This window comes from Equus caballus, chromosome 10, assembly GCF_041296265.1.
Source record: "Equus caballus isolate H_3958 breed thoroughbred chromosome 10, TB-T2T, whole genome shotgun sequence".
NCBI lineage: Eukaryota > Metazoa > Chordata > Mammalia > Perissodactyla > Equidae > Equus > Equus caballus.
In genome coordinates, this window is record NC_091693.1 from 13661190 (window position 1) to 13681105 (window position 19916).

General features: G+C 42.9%; 1 protein-coding gene across 20 annotated transcripts in view; it reads right to left on the reverse strand.

Annotated features, from left to right (window-relative positions):
* Window positions 1-19916, reverse strand: part of LOC102148130 (cell adhesion molecule CEACAM6-like) — a 436353-nt gene that overhangs the window by 317264 nt on the left and 99173 nt on the right. For 2 of the 20 annotated variants that reach the window (XR_011422396.1, XR_011422410.1), the window contains 2 exons: window positions 16231-16339; window positions 4416-4549 (listed from right to left, as the gene is read on the reverse strand). The exons of the other annotated variants lie outside the window; for them this stretch is intronic. The gene's annotated coding sequence lies outside the window, so the exon portion shown is untranslated. The remainder of the gene's footprint in view (window positions 1-4415; window positions 4550-16230; window positions 16340-19916) is intronic. 20 annotated transcript variants of the gene reach the window in all.

The following is a 19916-nucleotide window of genomic DNA, read 5'->3' on the forward strand; positions in this document are numbered from 1 at the left end:
TTTATGTTTTTGATATCATATCTAACTTCTTATTTTGTGTGTGTGTATTCATTACCCTCTTATCATTGAAATAAGTAATTTTAGTACTTTTGACTTTCATATTAGCTTCGTAAGTGGCTGATCTGCTACCTTTACTGTATTTTTGCCTTTACCAGTGATTTTATTGCCTTTTTTTAAAATAATTTTCTTATTCCTATTTGTGGTCTTCTCTTTCTCACTTAAATAAGTCCCTTTAGCATTTCTTGTAAAACTGGTTTCTTGGTGATAAACTCCTCCAATTTTTGCTTATCTGGGAAACTCTTTATCTCTCCTTCCATTCTGAATGATAACCTTGCTGGGTAGAGTATTCTTGGCTGTAGGACTTTTCTTTTCAGCACTTTAAATATATCATGCCATTCCCTTCTATCTTGTAAGGTTTCTGCTGAGAAGTCAGCTGATAGCCTTATAGGGTTTCCTTTGTATGTCACTTGTTGCCTTTCTCTTGCAACTTTTAGGATTCTCTCTTTATCTTTAATTTTGGACATTTTAATTATAATGTGTCTTGGTGTGGGTCTCTTTGAGTTTATCTTGTTTGGTGTTCTCTGTGCTTCCTGTATTTGGAGGTCTGTTTCCTTCCTTAGGTTAGGAACGTTTTCAGCTATTATTTCTTCAAACAGATTCTCTGCCCCTTTGTCTCTCTTGTCTCCTTCTGGGACACCTATAATACAAATGTTAGTGTGCTTGATGTTGTCCCAGAGTTCCATTAGACTGTTCTTATTCTTTTTAATTCATTTTTCTTTTATCTGTTCAGCTTGGGTGATTTCCTCTAGTCTTTCGTCCAGCTCACTGATCCGTTCTTCTGTATCATCTACTCTGCTATTGAGTCCCTCTAGCGAATTTTTCACTTCCAGTATTGCATTCTTCATTTCTTATTGGTTCTTTTTTATATTTTCCACTTCTTTGTTGACATTCTCACTGTGTTCATCCATCCTTCTCCCAAGATCAGTGAGCATCCTTATGACTTTTTGCTTGAATTCTCTGTCATAGATTGTTTATTTCTGTTTCATTTAGTTCTTTTTCTGGGGCTTTGTCTTGTTCCCTTGCTTGGAACATATTCCTTTGCCTCTTCATTTTGCCTCTTTCTCTGTGCTTATATCTATGTATTATGTGGGTCAGCCACATCTCCTGATCTTGAAGAAGTAGTCTTATGTAGGAGACACCTTTTGAGGTCCAGCAGTGTGCTTCCCTCTCATCACTAGTTCCGAATGTTCCAGGAGTGACCCCTGTGTGGACTACATGTGTCCTTCTGTTGTGGCAGGGTTGCTCCTGCTGCAGGTGCCCAGGGAGTCTAGGCTGTCCCTCTGACCAGGTGGTTGTAGTGCTCAGTTGCATGTGGCAGCTATGGACCCTTCAGTAAGTTTATCAGGTTTGGGGAGCCCCAGCACAGCTGGCTGCAAGGTCTAATAGCACATTCCTGCTGCAGTTTTTCTAAGTGAGTAGGCCCTAGCATGGTTGGTTACTTGGCTCAGGGGCTTATAACTGCTGTGGGCCTCCAGCCTGCAAGGCTGTTGTCAGCTCTCTCAGGATTACAGCTGAGTGGGGCTGGCCCCAGGCATGGGAGTACCCAATTGTTTCAGGCTTTGGAAGGTGGGGCTGATCCCCTATGTGGCTATCTGAGAGGCATAGGTCTTCATAGCCCAGCTTTATGCTAATTTGATTTTTTTTGAGGAAGATTAACCTTGAGCTAACATCCGCCACCAATCCTCCTCCTTTTGCTGAGGAAGACATGCCCTGAGCTAACATCTATGCCTATCTTCCTCTGCTTTATATGTGGGATGCCTGCCACAGTATGACTTGATAAGCAGTGTGTAGGTTTGCACCCAGGCTTTGAGCCAGCAAAACCTGGGCTGCCAAAGTGGAGCACATGAACTTAACCACTGCACCACCAGGCTGGCCTGTATGTTAATTTTTGCTTTAAAAACTTCAGGGTTTCTTTTTCCCCCTACTAGTAAACATCCTCATTTTCCACCAGAGCAGAGATTCAGAGAGGAAAAGAATATGAAGATCCAGAGCCTGAGAACTGAGAATATACAAGACCACAGATGGCTAGATTCTAAAGATGAAGTAGCAGGATCAGGTGCAGATCTCTCTTGAATCACAGCTCTCTGTACAAAGTGCCCTGTGCCCTGAGCAGTGATGTGGGGGTGTGACATGATCCTCATCTCCCCAAGAGTGGAAATTGCTGGTAGAAGATTAACTAACTCCCCAGGAACAGAAGGAAATGGAGCCCTCTGAAGTGCCTCTCCCTACCTAATCTCCCCAAGTTTCCTCTGACAAGTGGACAGTTCAAGGCTATGTCCCCAATCATAGGATTTGACAGTTCTTTTCTGTAAAAAAAGGTGAGGGAGGAGATCACAAGGCAGAAATGGGGCACTGGAGAGGACACAGTAAAAAGATCAAATTAAGCAGGGTTTGTTTAAAATCAAAGTCCTGTGGAGCATGCCGATCTCCCTTCATTGCTGGGCTCTCTATGACCATCAATCTTGCCCCATACTTGGAGCCACATGTGAACCCAGAACTCTTCTTGCTTGGGGACTACAGCAAGAAGGGAAAAGGGGAACTTGGAACAGGAAGACAAATAAATACAAGCAGAGTGGCAGGCTCCCTGAAATACTAAGTGTGATCGTAACGAAGTGTGACTGGTCTTCTTGTTGGGCTCAGACTGGTTTTAAGAACAACTCTACACAGTAAGTGACCCAACTATTTTGAGTAATGACAGAACTTTTGGAATAAATGTAGAACCACCCAGGAAACTACTTTTTAGGTGCCCATATTTACCTGGATATGATATACTTGTAAAAGGAATCATATAACTCCCATGAGTCTCATAACTTGATTGTCTTAACTTACATAGGACCTAGCAACAGTTTGATATGACCAGGAGTTTGAGCAGAAAGGGAAGAGCAGGAAAAAAACATGAGTGCATATGGTGGCGGAGACATGTGGATAAGAGAAAAAGAAGAGCCAAAGAAAAGAGTAATACAAAAGGAACAATAAATCCCTATCATAAAGACAGAGATGGAAAGAGTGAATTAATGTGGCTCAAATCATCAAACAGGCCAACTTTTCCAATTGAAGCTTTCCTGGGTAACTTCATTGTCAGCCAGCCCTGTACGATCCAGGGGTGGGTGGAGTGGGAATGGAAATGGGCTGAAACAGACACTAAACTCTCCCACTTCCATTTAAAACCCAAAAAGGGCTTTTTCATCCTACAGAGAAGAATTAGACTTCACACATTCGTTGGCTACTTTACGTTAGACAGAGAAATTTGATTCATGCCAATTCTTCAAAGAACCAGCTGCACAACTTGCCTATCATTAATTACCAAGTTAAAGAGCTAGAGTTATTAGTGCATACGTGTTTGTGATCTTATTCTCTAAAGCAACCACTGTACTTAAGAATCCTAAGGTCTCCATATGACCCAGCAATTCCACTCCCAGGTATATACTCAAGAGAAATGAAAACGTACCTCCAGACAAGAACTTGTACTGATACATGAAACAACATGGATGAATCTTGAAAACATTATGCTAAGTGAAAGAAGCCAGTCACCAAGACCACATATTATTGTATGATTCCATTTAGTTGAAATATCCAGAACAGGCAAATTCATAGACACAAAAAAGTAGATTAGTAGTTTCCAGGGGATGGAGGGAGGAGATGCAGGGGAGGGACTGTGATGAAGAGTGATTGCTAATGGGCATGGGGTTTCTTGGAGTGATGAAAATGTTCTAAAATTAATTGTGGTGATGGTCATACAATTCTGTGAATATATTAAAAACCATTGAATTTTACATTTTAAATGGATGAATTGTGTGGTATGTGAATGATAGCTAAACAAAGCTGTTATTAAGAAAGAGTCTTAAGGCCTGGATAAGGGCTGTGTCTGCTGGCTGGAGTTTAGATTTAGCTATAGTATCCCAAAAGCCCATTGAGACACATAGATGGCTTGTAAAATGGCAAAAATCTGAAGGCAGGGAAAAGTAGGTGTCCCAGCTGGAAGGCAGTGAGTAGGAGAAATCCTCTCTTACTCAGAGGAAGGTCAATATTCTTGCTCCGTTCAAGCCTTCAACAAATTGGATGAGGTCCACCCACATTACAAAGAACAATCTGCTTCACTCAGTCTACTGATTTAAATGTTAATCTCATCCAAAAACACTCTCACAAAAACCCCCAGAACAAAGTTTGACCAAATATCTGGGCACCCTATGGCCCAATCAAGTTGACACATAAAATCAACCATCACACTAAGTTAGTAATACAGTTCAGCCACATTGTTCGTTCAACACTTAAAGGCCCTGTACTATGGAATGTACATAGCTAAAGTACGTATACATGATAACCCATATATAATTCCAGTAGCTAGCATTAAGTACCATGAGAGGGTCTAAAAGTTGAGATGTTCAGGGTAGGGAGAGATTATTTCTTCCACATGGTTCCTTGGAAAGAGTGTAGCATTTCAGCAGGGAATTGAAGAATGATGATAATAGCATAAAGAAGGAGGACATTCCTAATGAAGGAAAGAAACAAAAAGACAAAGAATCAGGAAAACGTGGTGAGTCATCTCTATCAACTACAGTCTAAAGTGCAAGAGGAGTAAGGAAAGCCCTTTGTATAATGGTAGGTGGTAAAAGGAACCCAGAGCTTCCCAATCTCCCTAATAGGACTTTCTAAGAACCTACAACCTGTGGCCCAGAACCTTCCTGAAATTGTTTCAGTTCCACCGCTAAATATTTCTGAGAAGTAACTTGCTTCGCATTCTGCTAACTTCTCCCATCTCCTGGAGTTCCTCTCCTTCTCAGACCTTAGATATGCCCAGTTACTCGCATTGGGATATAGATTTAAAAGGTTTCTAAGGGGAAATCAGTACCTAATCAATCTTTACACTGTATTTCATGAAACATATTTCATGTTCAAAACAATCAATTTCAAATTCAAGAAACAAACATCTAGCATCACCTACTATGTATCATGCACTGTGAAAAGTCCTGGGAATACAAAAATGAATAAAAATATGTTTCCTGTCCTAAAAGAACCCACTCTCTATTTGGGAACAGAGACTCGTCATAAGATGGAGAATGTCTTTGGAGAAGTCTTGAGAAGGCCATGCAAAAGATATCTTCAAGGGCAGTTCTAACCTGGTAAGCAATTTTGCCTGGTTTGTGACCACAGGAAAAAGGGTACCAACCTTACTTTCACATCAGTGCTCAGTGCCTGCTAGCACAAGCCACAGCAGGAGAGCTAGCCAACAGTACCACCCACCTCCAAGTATCAGGCTTGTGTTAGACGTGGGAGGTACAAAGAGGAGTGAGATATCTAAGAAGCACTTCTTAAATGCCTCCTGTTCACCAGGTTCTATGGCAAGTACTAGAGACGTGGTCCTTAAACATGGAAAGGAGTATCCTAGGAAACAAGGAAGCAGCAATCACAGCTAACTCATCCAATCCTATTCCTAGGGTTTTCCTCACTAAATTGCCCCAGTTTTATCTCATCTTCCCCCTACTCATTGATACAATTTGTTCTGCACTTTAATAGAGTGAACTCCTTAAAACACATATTTGATCATGTCAATTCCCTGCCTAAAATCTAGATGCCACTCTCCATCACCTTGAGGATAAAATCCAAACATCTTCGCCAGCATGCCAGCGTCTTCATAATCTGTTTCCTGCTTATTTCTAACCCCCATCCCTCTGTACTCTCTGTTACAACATACTTGACTACTTGCAGTTCCCTGAATATAGGTAATCCCTCCCATCACTGACTTTACACATGTTATTGCCTCTGCCTGGAAGGCCCTTCCCTCAATTATTACTCCTCCTTTAGAATTTATCTCTTGAAAAGAAAAGAAAAAAGTCTTCTCAGACTGGTCTCAACACTTCCACCCTCATCCCAGGATGAGTTAGGAGACCCTCCCCTGTGCTCCTATAATACCCATCTGTCCCTCAATCACAACACTTGTCATTCTGTTCTGTAACAACCTTCTTAAGGGTCACTAAAACCCTTAGTCTTTATTCCCATTAGTAATACCCAATGCATAATATAATGCTTAGTGTCTAGCAGGCATTCAGGAAACTAAATACTTACTAAGGAGTGGGTTAATGAATGAATGAATGACAAGTATCAAGTACTTAGCAGAATCCATGTGTGAGACAAGTCTTCAATTTAATAAATCTTCATTGGGTATCTATAATGTAAGTAGTATCTTGCCAGATACATTTTTTTCTTTCTTTTTTTTTCTTTAAGATTGGCCCTGAGCTAACATCTATTGCTAATCATTATCTTCTCCTTCTCCTCCTCCTTCTCCTCCTCCTCCCCCCGCTCCCACTCTCCCCCAAAGGCCCCCAATACATAGTTGTATATTCTACTTGTAGGTCCTTCTGGTTCTGCTATGGGACACTGCCACAGCATGGCTTGATCAGCTGTGCTAGGTCCGTGCCCAGGATCTGAACTGGCGAAACCCCAGGCCACCAAAGCAGAGCATGAACTTAACCACTCAGTCGCAGGGCTGGCCCCTGCCGGAAACTTTAAAAATGAGAAATGAAGATTCAGTTTCTATCCTTAAATTGTTTTCAGAGGGGCATGAAAAATTAAATTTATACTCAGATAGAGAACAAGGAATAATGACAACACAACAGGTGCTATTAAAGTTATAAAAAGGGCTATGGGACAGCCATGGCCATCACCACCTGCTCTCTAGAGTTGCTCTTCCAACCACCCTAGTTACGCTAGCTAGGTTGGAATGAATCTTTTCCACTTAGTTCAGCCAAGACTGACTAATTTTCCGGTAGCAACTAACAAGAACAATAAAAGAAAAAATACAAAAGAATTTTTTTAAAAGAAATTTTCAACCATGGATAACTGAAGCCTAACCACAGAATCCTCACTGGACACCACATGCCTAGGTCTGAACTTGATGAGACAACAGATCTGGCTCCTCATGCTTCTAACCAGCTCCCCAAGGGGCTGGCCTGACTTACTTCTTACTCCCTTTCACTAAACCCAGCAGCAGCCTCCTTTGCCCTATATAGAGAACACTCCAATTTCGAGACCATGGAATTTCTTCTGCTGCCTGAAACTCACCTTTTTTCTTTTATTTAAAATAAATAAATAAATAGAAGCTTCTCTGGAAAATATATCTTAGCCTGATCTTTGTCAAGATGGTTCTATCCTGTAGGGCATTTTAACATTTTTCACCAGGGGCAACATCTGGGCCAGGTTCCAATGGCAGGTTCCACCTTTCCAAGGTCTTCCTCATGTCCACCCTTGACAAAACAATAGAAAACAGGTTCTTTTCCCATTTCAAAACCCTTTACCCCTAGTTAAATAATGCCTATGGCAGTATAGATAATTCTAACAAGTTTTAGGAAAATAATTTGGCAGTATTTGCCAAGAGCCCAAGTAACTCCTTTGACCAAATTATCTATTCACGTTCAGAAATATAGCGCAGGAAATAACTAGAAATGCAATACACACTTAATGCAAAAAAGATGTTTATCATACCAAAATTTAAAAGAGGAAAAAATTAGAAATAACGCAGATGTCCAATAATAGGGAAATTATTAGGTAAGTTATGAATTATCTTTTAACATAATGTTATACAGTCACTTTCTAAATGTTTGTTAAAATTTTAATAATATGAAAAAATTCTTAAGCAAAAAAAATCAGTATACAAAGTTATATACACAGTATGATCTCATAAGTAGAAAAACAGTCCAAAAAAAAGTCTAAACAGGGGCTGGCCCCATGGCCTAGTGGTTAAGTTCAGCATGGTCCACTTCATCAGCCCAGGTTCAGTTCCCAGGTGTGGACCTACACTACTCATCAGCCATGCTGTGGCAGTGACTCACATACAAAATAGAGGAAGATTGGCACAGATGTTAGCTCAAGGAAAATCCTCCTCAAGCAAAAAGAGGAAGATTGGCAACAGATGTTAGCTCAGGGCGAATCTCCCTCAGCAAAAAGAAAAAAGAAGTCTAAAATTATCTATGTCTCCAGGTGGTGCAATTAGAGGAATCTTTTCCTCTACTTTACAAAATCTCTGCAATAAGTATGTATGGCTTTTATAATCAGAAAAAAAATTTTCTTAAATATATGTCTTCTGTGGACCTCAAATTAGTGGAGTACTTGATGGATATTAGGTACTTAATAAATATGTACATAATTAATAGAAGAAGAGAGTTCCTATTTGTTGTCTGAGGAACATGAAGCAGAGAAAGTTAACTGCTCTGAAAATAAGGAGGCCTAGATCTTAGAGACTCAGAGAAATTACAGCCTCGCCTCATCCATAAAATGGAGGGAGCACCTGCCTAACCTCCCTCAGGAGACTGGTGAGAAGCAAATGAGACAATGCTTATGAAACTTTTTGATAAATTGGAAAACTCTACACAACATCTAAAGACAAACAATAACGAATTCCTGTTATTTTTGCTCTTCTCAGTTTACTGCAGAATAGGAATGATACACACCTGAAGCGCACCAAATAATCACTCCTTTCCCAGAAGACTTTACCAGTTTCCCCACTTCTTCTCCAGGTGCCCCAAGAGCAGGTGTCTCCTGGGCAGGCACCTTGTAGAACTCAAATTGTTATAGACTTATAACGTCAAAGTCCATAAAACATACAGGAAATACCTTCCCTACCCACACCCGGAGTCTCTTACAAGCGGCAGAAAGAAGATTCGTGCCTGACATTGCACTGGCTTCCTAAATACTCCTTCTGCCTCTAGTTTCTCCCTTCCAACCAATTCTGCACTTTATCATCAAAATAATCTCCTCTATCACAGAATCACAGACTCCTTAGCTAGACAAATTCTTTTATAATCACATGGTCCAAACTCCTTACTTTAAAGATGAGGGATCTAAGGCCCAGGGAGGTTAAAAGAATAAGTGACTGAATCAAGGTCATAATATTAATGTCATTTCCTTCCTCAAAAATCTTCAGATAAATCCCAAACTCCTTAGCATGGCATTCAAAGCCCTCACAACAGCCCCAACCTACCTACTGAACCTCATCTCCCTCTAGTCTCCCCCACAAACCATTGGTTCCAATTCAACTGGTTTCTTCTCCATCCCCTGGACTTAAGAAGCTTGGTCTCATCTCAGATGCTTTCCTGGAATGTCCCTCTACCTTCCTCTCCAACCTTTGCACATTCACAAGGGGCACTTATTCAGGAAGCCTTCTCTAACCAGCTTAGCCCACAGGGCAGCTCTCTGACCTCTGAACTCCCAGAGCTCTCACTGCCCATTACACCTGCTGACCTGTGTTACAGAACATGTGGTCCTGATGCTGTGATCTATGTTTACCTGTCTTACTGCCTCTCTCTACCCAGACTATAACCTCCTTGAAGATGTGGGATTGTATTTTCTATTTCTCCACATCCCTCACTGCACCCACCTGTGACTCACAACATTTACCAAGCACCTACAGCATGTAAGTTGCTGCTCTAGGTGCTTTGTGTATGTTATTTCACTTGATCCTCACAATTTTCCCACAGATGAGAAAACTGAGGCTCAGCAAAGATAAATAAATGGCCACAGTCACACAACTAAAAAGTAGCAGAACCGTGACAGGAATCCATGCCCCTCAGCCTCCATAAGCCACGCTGCCTCTAGCCCAGTCAGCGCCTGGCGTGGGGCAGATGTGCTGGAACTGCTGACTGACGACTGAGCCATTCCCAGATCCAGGTGGAGAGCCAAGGTACACATGACAGGAAAACAGAGCCAGCCTGATACTCCCTCCTCTGAAGCCACATGTGGATTTCCCTGCAGGGTCTCCTTAGCTTCCTGGAATTAACCCTTCACCCTGTGCCAATTTAGGCAGCAGCCCTACTCTGTTCCACAGGTAGCTTCCCTGGGAGCCCTGACCAAATGGGTAAGACATCAGGAAATGAACAGCCATATTCCTCTGAAGTAGAGTCAAAAAAGTGATTCTTGAACAACTAGCTGGCTGGGAGGGAGTACCTCCCTATGGCCACCCAGTTTCAGCTCCTGTGTTTTCCTTTCGGGGCCTGTCAGGCAACTTTGGGATGGCAGGGACAACTTTTGCCAAGAAGCTCTGTCCTACAGAGTGAGGGTGGAGGAAGCCCTGACACTGTGCAAACCCCTAGGTCAGCAGGAGGACCCGAGACTCTCCTGCCTTGTCGTGACCCAGGGCCACATCTTCCACACACCCACATGGAAGCAGGCTTCTCAGCACTGGTGGCAACAGCTACCATTTACTCAGTGCCTACTGTGTGCCAAGCACTATAGCTGGTGCTTCAAATGTTTATCTCAATTAATTCCTGTGAACATTCTGTGCACTACACAGTCTAGTGCAGTAGTTAAGGGCATAGGCTCTGGGGTTGGACTGTGCAAGTTCAGAATTCTAGCTCCACCACTTACAAATTACATTAACTTGGGCCTGCTAAATAACTTCTCTGTGCCTCAGTTTCCTCATCTGAAAATGAGAACTACTCTAGTACTTAGTTCCTAGAAATGTATGAGGATTAACTGAATTAATAAGTGTAAAGTGCTCAATACACGTTGCTATTATTACAACTATGATGTGGACATCATCTCCATTTTACAGATGGAGCAACTGAGCCTTAGAGAGCTTACATCACTTGCCAAGGTCACACAGTTAATGAAGGACAAAACAAAGATTTAAATCCAGGTCTGGTCTACCTGACTCCAAAGGAACATGGACACCTGAAACATCCCGGTGCTGGAAGCCTCTCTCTGTCTCTATCTCTGTTTTTCTTTCTCACTAAACTATACTTAGGGAGCAGCTTGGCTGGTGAAGAACTACAATAGGACCCAGGATAGAAGCAAGTTCCCAGGGTCGTCCTGGAGAAGTTAGAAATGTGCAGGGCCCCAAGCCAACTCTAAGAACATGGGGTCTGGAAAAATTTCACTCACCCTACCCCAACTCATTTGACTCAAGTGACATCAGGCTAAAATGAATATCAAAGGCAGTATTGAAGGGGGAAAGAAGTCACAAAAGGGCATCACGAAGCCTTAGCAGAATGGGTTTTCAACAGAGAGGGGGAGTCCCACCCCAGTTGACTTAGTGTCTCAATATGGTAGAGGGGATCCCTTAGGGCAGAGGGGATACCATACATCAGAGGGGATACGAGCTTAGTATGGGAGCCTTAGAAAAAAATTGGTACCAGTTGGTCTGAGCACTTTCGAAAATCTTTGTCTCCACCCCACCCTTAGCTACTGCCCATCCTCCTGGTCTGAACAGAGTGAAGTGACCGCAGTTCCCCAGAGACAATTCCACAAGGCCTCAAATTTCCCTGTTTTCTCACTGCTAATGTTGTTAAGAGTAGCTAACAAATCCTGTTTCCAGTCGTTCAAGGAAATACACTCAATCTCCATCTCTGGGAGTGCTGCAGGGCATGCTCTCGTAGCTTGAGGAGCTGAGAGATGAGCTGAGGGACCATCAGAGCTGCCATCCTCACCACACTACCTACCACAGCATTCCCTAAGGAGCCCAGTTTCTTACTTCCCATGGTCACTGTGCACCTGAAAAGGAGAGTCAGAAAGTGCAAGGGCTTGACTCCTGTCCCACTCTCCTCCTTCAGCCGCTCCAGCATCTCACCTCACCCATCTGGTTCTGAGAGTCCAACCGACTGCCAGTGAGACAGAGTTGGCCACGGAGGGAATTAGGCCCAGAAAACCTTGTTCAAGAAAAGACCAACTATTAGCTCCTGAGGATAAGGATTGAATTTCATTTAATCATTTGAAAACTCACCACCTGGCACTTGGTACCTAGATGACAATATCAGTGAAATTAAATTGTTTTTAAAGGTCAGAATGCCTAAACATTGGATAGAAACAAGCCACAAATTTGACCTGTTTTCAGCTTGTCAATGTGTCTCTAACTTTCCCAGAACAGGACAATATCTCTGCTACAGAAGCTCTCAAATCCTCTGGGTCCTACTTACAAATCCCAAGGTGGTGATGGCTAAACAGTCAACATCTAATTTCTGAGAACTGACCTCAGACTGTTCAGGAAGGTCTGGTGTTTCATCCTCCACCTGCCCACACCCTCACACGTTACATAACCAAGAATGAAACAAAGTGAATTTCACACCAAATTAAGGAAATTTCTAACATCTTTTTAATCAGCCCTCTGACAACACAAGTTACCAGTACATTGCACAAAAGCAGAAACACAAAGCGAGCAAATCCAGCCCCTAAATTACTTCCTCTCAGCATCAACTGCCATTGACCACATGCTTTGACCCACATGCACATACCCAGGCACAGGTAATACACTCAACACATACATAGCACCCACTCTGAACTCTTAAGCGGCTTCAACATACAAGATATTAGGACAGCACATGGGTTCACATATGTGTTATGCCAGCCCCTAGACAATATTAAGAATATAACCCCACCCCACCCTTCACCATATGTGAATGCTGGGAGCTAGAGCATGCACATGTGTCTCTCTGTGCCCTGTGTGTTCTCTCAGGCTCTATGGGGAAAGAGGAAAACACGAAGCAGAGACCCCGAAGGCTATGAGAGTTTCCTGCTATTTGTTTCAGGGAACCACAGGCAGGAAACAGCCAGGAAAGTTATCAAGCAATCATAATCCACTCCAGAAACTGAATGTGATGCTCAGGGGTAGGTTGTGGAGGAGGGGGGAGAACAGGGAGGGAAGTCCCATCAAACCAAAACATGAGAAGTCTGTGCGATGGCAGGAAACCTACCAAGCAGGCCCCCCTTCCCCAGGGCCAAGGGAGCCGCAGGCTCCAGAGACTCTCCTCACTGCACCCACAGTGGGCATCTTCAGGCCACTGAAACACAGAGCTGTGCAAGAGGAGACACAATCTGCTCATTTTGGGGAAGGCAGGCACATGAGACAGAAATAAAGAAGAAGCATCCAGGGCTCTGCCACACCTGCCCCCGCCTCCCTGCTGCTAATCACAGAAGCAGAACTTGAGAGCAAGAAGGAACATCCACGATTATCTCACCTAAATCCAACAATTTTCAGATAAGAAAACTCAAGCGCAGAGTGGGCGAGTGACTTTCCCACGGTAACAAATGAAATTGGTAGCTTAGCTGACACGGAACCAGCTCTCTTCACTCCCAGCCCACGGCCCTCCCTGCACCTCTGGATCTCCCCAAGGCCACAGTGTGTGATCAGCCCAAAAAGTGAACTGTATAAAACTCGCCATTGTCCTCACTCAAGGTAGAGAGTGTAAGTGGATCAGCCCTGCTAGAGGATGAGAGAAAGATTCACATTTCCTCCTGTTTATTGGCATCACCTGGCTCCGAGCTCTTAGGGAGATTAACCCTCTATTTCAGAAAAGATGGGGACTTGTACAGACCACTCTGTTGGTAACAGGATTTCCACTTCACACCCTAGGCTGCAACTACACTCTCCCTACCACTGCTCTCAGCATGAGGCAGCTAAACTTCATGGAAAACTCCCTCTCCACATGAGAGCCTGGCTGGGCTTGAGAGGAACCACAGGGCAACTTCTCCTCTCCCAGGGTGCGTTCCCCACTGAGTACATGTTCACACCATGTGTGAACAATCACACCATGTTCCCCTGCCCTCCCCCGTCTCTGTCTCACGCAGGTGGTAAGCCACCCAGGGTACACACAGAGAAGTGAAACCCAGGAAACCCACCCCTGTGGGGGAGTGGGTGGGGAGAGAGTATAGAGGGGAGAGAAGCAAATGAAGGGTGAAAGGAAAATGTGAATACAAGACACTGTGTCAAAATGCCTCCTCCAGCATTAACATCAGCATGATCTCACCCATTCTCAGAATGGAATGCACCCCTCCAATAATCCAAAGAAAGCAAGCATAGACCACTTCAACTTCACAGAGGGATAAGAACCCAAACTGTGGGTGACTAAAGAATCCAAGATTCCATTGCCTTCCAGAACCCAGACACCCAGCGCCAACTCAGTAAGTCTCAAATATCAGTGTTTGAGAAATTCTGCTTTCAGTTGGTCCAAGGTGAGACCTATAGATCTCAGTTTTTAACAAACATCCCAGATAATTCTGATACAGATGGTCTGAGAACCACTCTGTGAGAAGCTTACTGTATCACTTCCCCACTGGACTGCTGAGAGGTTAAGAGCACCTGCTATGGAGTTCCCCAGGTGGCCTGGCTGCAAATTCTGGCTCTAACACACAAGCTGCAAGGCCCTAGGTGAATGACTACACCTTAGTCCCCTCATCTGTAACATAGGGCTAATAAAGGCGCCCACTACATGTGCTGTTGTGAGGATCAAATGATGTAATCTAGTTATTTAAAGCTTTTAGCACACTGCCTGGCACATACTAAGCACATAGTATTCGTTAGCTATAACTTGCTCTATTAGTATACACTTAGTTGCACTACTTGTCAGTTGTACAATAAATGGTAAGCACACCATGTTTTTGGTTATTAGTATGTTACGTTGCAATGTGTACAAATAAAACTCATTACTCCCAAGAAATGCAGAGGTCAAGTAACTTTTAAGCTACAGGGAGCCTTCCAAGGAGATTTCTAGACCTAGTAGACTAGCTATTAGCTTAATGCTTTTAAGTTACTTCTTCCCCTTTGTCCTCCTAGTCTCACCCTTTCCCTTTCTGCCCCAGGGACATGGTGTTCTCAACAAAACTTTAAATTTACATTGTGCTTTTATGTTTTACAATGAATGTTAAAGTGTTTTATAGGATATGTTTTGATTGCCTGTTTTTCTCTATTATCTTTTCCAAAAGTCCTTTATTTTCTTTAGGCAATTAATAAGTGACCCCCAGGCTAAGAATATCTGTCTGGGCCAAAACCCTGAAAAGTCACTCTGATCAACAGAGAAAATGTTGCAGAAGAGTAGAACTCAGCCCTGTGGCTTGTGATGAGACCAGGCTGAGCAGTACCCTACAGGCACAGACTCTGGGCTCACTCCTCTTCTCCATCTCGGCCTCCACCACTCACTCGCATCAGCCCCAGCCTTCTTCTAGAGCTTCTCCCCAATGCCCATACACTATTTCCACCTGGAGAGTCCACAGGCATCATATCTAAACCTATCCCAAGCTGAGTTTAGCATCTCAGTCCCTAGCCAACCAATCCCTCATCCTTATCTCAGGGCTAATGACGTCTGATCCACCCAAAAACCCAAACTAAACACAGCTCCAAATCATCTTCTAGCCTCCTCCTCACCACCCCCTCCTCTCTGGTCACTCACCAAGGCCTTCCAATTCTTCAAATGGCTCTCCTGTCCTATGCTTTCCTTGCCCTCTGACCTCTCAGTTCAGATCTCAGGCTCTCATGTGGACTCTCCACACCCACAGTTCTCCCAACAAATCAGCTGCCAGGGTACATGTCCCAAAACTCAGATCTGACCAGGTCACTTCTCACTTAAAGCCTCTGGTAGATCCCCATTCACAAGAGTCCAGACTCCTTAGGCTGGTCGTCAACTCTTTCACAATTTGGCAGGACCCCACCCCTCCTGCTACCAAAGAGAGCCTCAAAATAAGACAAAGCCAAAAATATCCACCCACTCCACTCTAGCCTAAAAGGCCAGTCAAACCGGGTACATGCTACCTGGCAGTTGGTCCCCTCTCATACAGACATTAGTGAAATTTATTGTATCTGATGGTGGATCCTTGGGCCATGAAGGGATGATACAGATTTCCAGTGAGGAAGGGGAAAGATAATGCATGGCTAAGGCATTCAAGCTGTAGGGCTTGAGTTCATCTAGTCAAAACTCCTCCTTGTGCAGCAGGCAAAGCTAAGGCCTAGAGAAACAAATCTACTCATTCCAGGTCAAAGCTTAGTCACCAGCACCAGGACCCAGGTGTCTTGGCCCACAATTCTGCTTCTTCTGCTGACAGGCTAGAAGACTCTCCCTAGCACACTGTCAGGGATTTCCACAACCTTCCCCTTTCCCTGATCACAACTCAAGACCCCCCACTCCACCCACAAGCCTGAAGATTCCAAGACGACCTGGAAGGAACAGAACAGGAAGTCTTGAGCTTTGGCACAAGTTCAGGGTGAAACTCCTGGGGCCAAACACAAGGGCCTTTGACTATAGGAAAAAATAGGCCTTTTGTCTTGGTGGGTGGAACCAAACCATAGCAGGAGCAAGGAAACCAGATTTTTGCCTAGAGGTCAGTACTTGGTCCTAAAATCCTAGGGTGGAGAGAGGGAAGGGAGAAAGGAACACACTTAAGAAACTAGAAGCAATTACAACAGTTTCTACTCACCCCTGGTTTTTGTTTTTTGTTGTTATTGGTTTTTTTTCCCCTCACATAGTGTTCTGCATCGCCTCTGAGTCCCCCGGGATCAAGGAGGACCAGGAAAAGGCCTGGGTCCCTAGAGGGTGGAGGAATCAAGATGAGATTTATATGGCTCCATTATGAGATGATTAGTAGAGAAAGGAGCCACACTATCCTTTCCCTAACTGCTGGTGAAAGAAAAAACAAAAATCTCAGAGCTACACATCCACCCTTCAACAAAGGAAACAAACCCTCCTGCAAAATACAAGGGACCTATTTGAGGACTGTGGCCCTGCCCACTGCAAGAAAAAAAGAGGAGGGAAAAGCAGAAGATCCTGAGCCTTTTAAACAACAAATATTTCACAACAAGCACATTCTCCCTAGCTACCAAGTCCAAAGCTACTTGATATGTTTCTGAGTTGCCTGAATGTCTTGGATCTCCCCCATAAAAGGTCTCTAATCATATTTATTGATGCCTAGAGATTCACTCCTTTGGGTGTGATCCATTGAAGTGATGGATCATTTAGATTGAAGGACAAATCTCATGCTTACCCTCAAAGAAAAGTCTATTTTTACTCTCTTCCTACCCTTGCACAGGTTGTTCACCTACCTGTAACACTCTTCCTTCTCCTGCCCCTGCCCTTAGCAAACTTAAACTGAATGCTCTCCCAGAGATCTTGAAGGAGTTCCTGCAGGGGCCCAGGGCAGACACTTCAAAATATCCCACAGTGGCACGTTGATTATTTTGAACTTAAGTTACTTGTTTAAGAGATCCTGGGATGTCTAACACAGAAGCTGGCAAAAAGGTAAGATTTCTTACCATGTCAGTCTCCCAGAACTCTGTCTGCAGAATCTGATTGGTACGAAAGTGGTGAGAGTTTCTTTTTTTTTGTTTCTCTATAAATTCAGATTAGCGGAAAATATTTGTGGAATTAGTTCCTTAGGGCCCAGCAACTCTGGCAAATTTGGATGAGTACTCTTGATTTTTGTTGAACTTTTCCTCCCAGAGATGGTCATTGCTTTCCTTTGTCTTTGTTGTGTCATTTTTTATAAGGATGAAGAACCATGGGGAAAGACAGCAGGTACAGGCCCTTTGTAAGCCTACTGCTTGAGCCAGTTTCACAGACTGTTGAGTTTTATGGTTCTCACCAGACTGGCATCTATTTAAACAAACTTTGCTCTGGGTCTTCTATGTAAAAACAGGACAAAGTTTTTCCTTCCATCTTGTTCTATGTCCTGAGAGCTTGGTTTTGTGACCACTGAATGTATTTTCTCTGGCTTTCAACATCCAGAAGGTGCATTACTGGAATGTACCTGGTGGTCAGTCAAATAGACTGGAGTTCTGAGACAAAAAGTCACAAACAGCTCTCTCTTTGTCTGCTGGTGCCAGCTCTCAGGGGGGTTTGTCATAAGGGGTTCCAGTCCACAAGGGGCTTTTGTCATATTAACCTTCATTGTTAGTGCTGTAAAAGTCCCATTCTAGTAGTGCCTGCCTGGCGTCATAAACTAGTGGGTTTGTGACTGGAGTCATCCTGTGTTCCTGTGGGAGACTGGAGACATCGTTTTCACTACACCATGCTTATCACCTGTGCAATGAAGGCCTTTGATTTTTTAGCCTGTACTTTTGGAGTAAACTTTCTGGATCTTGTGAGGACTTCATCATTTGCACTCTCCTTTAGGGACACATTGTGTCTTTGGTTAAGCTCTATAAAAACTTATTGGTTTGAGTCACTGTTAAGAGCCTACTTGTTAATGGCCAGATGATGTATCCTTTAAATTGTCTATACTAGAAAAACATCAAAATCAGGATATTGAAAGTACAATTGTCCTGCACTTAAGAAAAGCAGGAAAAATTTAAAAAGCAATTACTCTGAAACTCCCAGGACAAAAACTTCCATTTTTGTTCTCTGTCCTTTGAAATTGTAAATTTTACTGTCTTTGGAACATATAAATACCCCAGGAGATAACAGTCCACAATTGCTTGAGACTGAGCCTGGCTAGCCCAGTTGATAAAGCCTGAGGTTAAAGAGAAGAAAGAATATTGGCCATTTTAAATGCAAACTGCAGGCCAGCTCTGCTGGCCTAGTAGTTAAGTTCAGCGCACTCCACTTCAGTAGCCTGGGTTTGGTCCCTGGATGCAGACGTACACTGCTCGTCTGTCAGTGGCCATGCTGTGGCAGTGGCCCACATACAAAAAGAGGAAGATTGGCAGCAGATGTTAGCTCAGGGTGAATCTCCCTCAGCAAAAATTAATTAATTAAATAAAATGCCAACTTCTAGAAAGGCTCTCTTGCCCAAAATCTAATTCCTTAAGATTACTTGTTTAGGCCAAATATAAATCTTAAAATGCTTCTTCTCCACAAATATAAACAAAAAAGGCTTTTAAGCAGGTAACTGTAACTTTCTCCATCTGCTAGAGACACAATTATTTATAAACTAGTGAGTTTTGTATTGTACCTGATTTATGGCTGAAGTTTTAAACAAAAGCCATAAAATCTCTGTTTGTGTCTCTCTATCTATATTATAGATATGGTATTTTTCTACCTCTGGGTGGTATTATCAAAATTAAATCTAAAACAGCTCTATTTTTTTTTATTGAGTTATTGACAGGTTACAATCTTGTGAAATTTCAATTGTACATTAATGTTTGTCAGTCATGTTGTAGGTGCACCACTTCACCCTTTGTGCCCACCCCCCACCCCACCTTTCCCCTGGTATCCACTAAACTGTTCTTGGTCCATAGTTTTAAATTCCTCATATGAGTGGAGTCATACACAGATTATCTTTCTCTTGCTGGCTTATTTCACTTAACATAATTCTCTCAAGGTCCATCCATGTTATTGCAAATGGAATGATTTTGTTCTGTTTTGCAGCTGAGTAGTATTCCATTGTACATATGTACCACATCTTCTTTATCCATTCGTCTGTTGATGGGCACTTAGGTTGCTTCCACGTCTTGGCTATTGTAAACAGTGCTGCAATAAACATTGGGGTGCACAGGACTTTTGGGATTGCTGACTTCAGGCTCTTTGGATAAATACCCAGTAGTGGGATGGCTGGATCATATGGTAGTTCTATTTTTAGTTTTTTGAGGAATCTCCATACTGTTTTCCATAGTGGCTGCACCAGTTTGCATTCCCACCAGCAGTGTATGAAGGTTCCTTTTCCTCCGCAACCTCTCCAACATTTGTTGCTATTAGTTTTAGATATTTTTGTCATTCTAACGGGTGTAAGGTGATATCTTAGTGTAGTTTTGATTTGCATTTCCCTGATGATCAGCGATGATGAGCATCTTTTCATGTGCCTATTGGCCATCAGTATATCTTCTTTGGAGAAATGTCTGTTCATGTCTCCAGCCCATTTTTTGATTGGGTTGTTTGATGTTTTGTGGTTGAGTTGCGAGAGTTCTTTATATATTAAGGATATTAAGCCTTTGTCAGATATATGACTTGCAAATATTTTTTCCCAGTTAGTAGGTTGTTTTTTTGTTTCAATCCTGTTTTCATTTGCCTTGAAGAAGCTCTTTAATCTGATGAAGTCCCATTTGTTTATTCTTTCTATTGTGTCCCTTCTCTGAGAAGGCATGGTGTCCGAAAAGATCCTTTTAATGCTGATGTCAAAGAGTGTACTGCCTACGTTTTCTTCCAGAAGCCTTATGGTTTCAGGTCTCACCT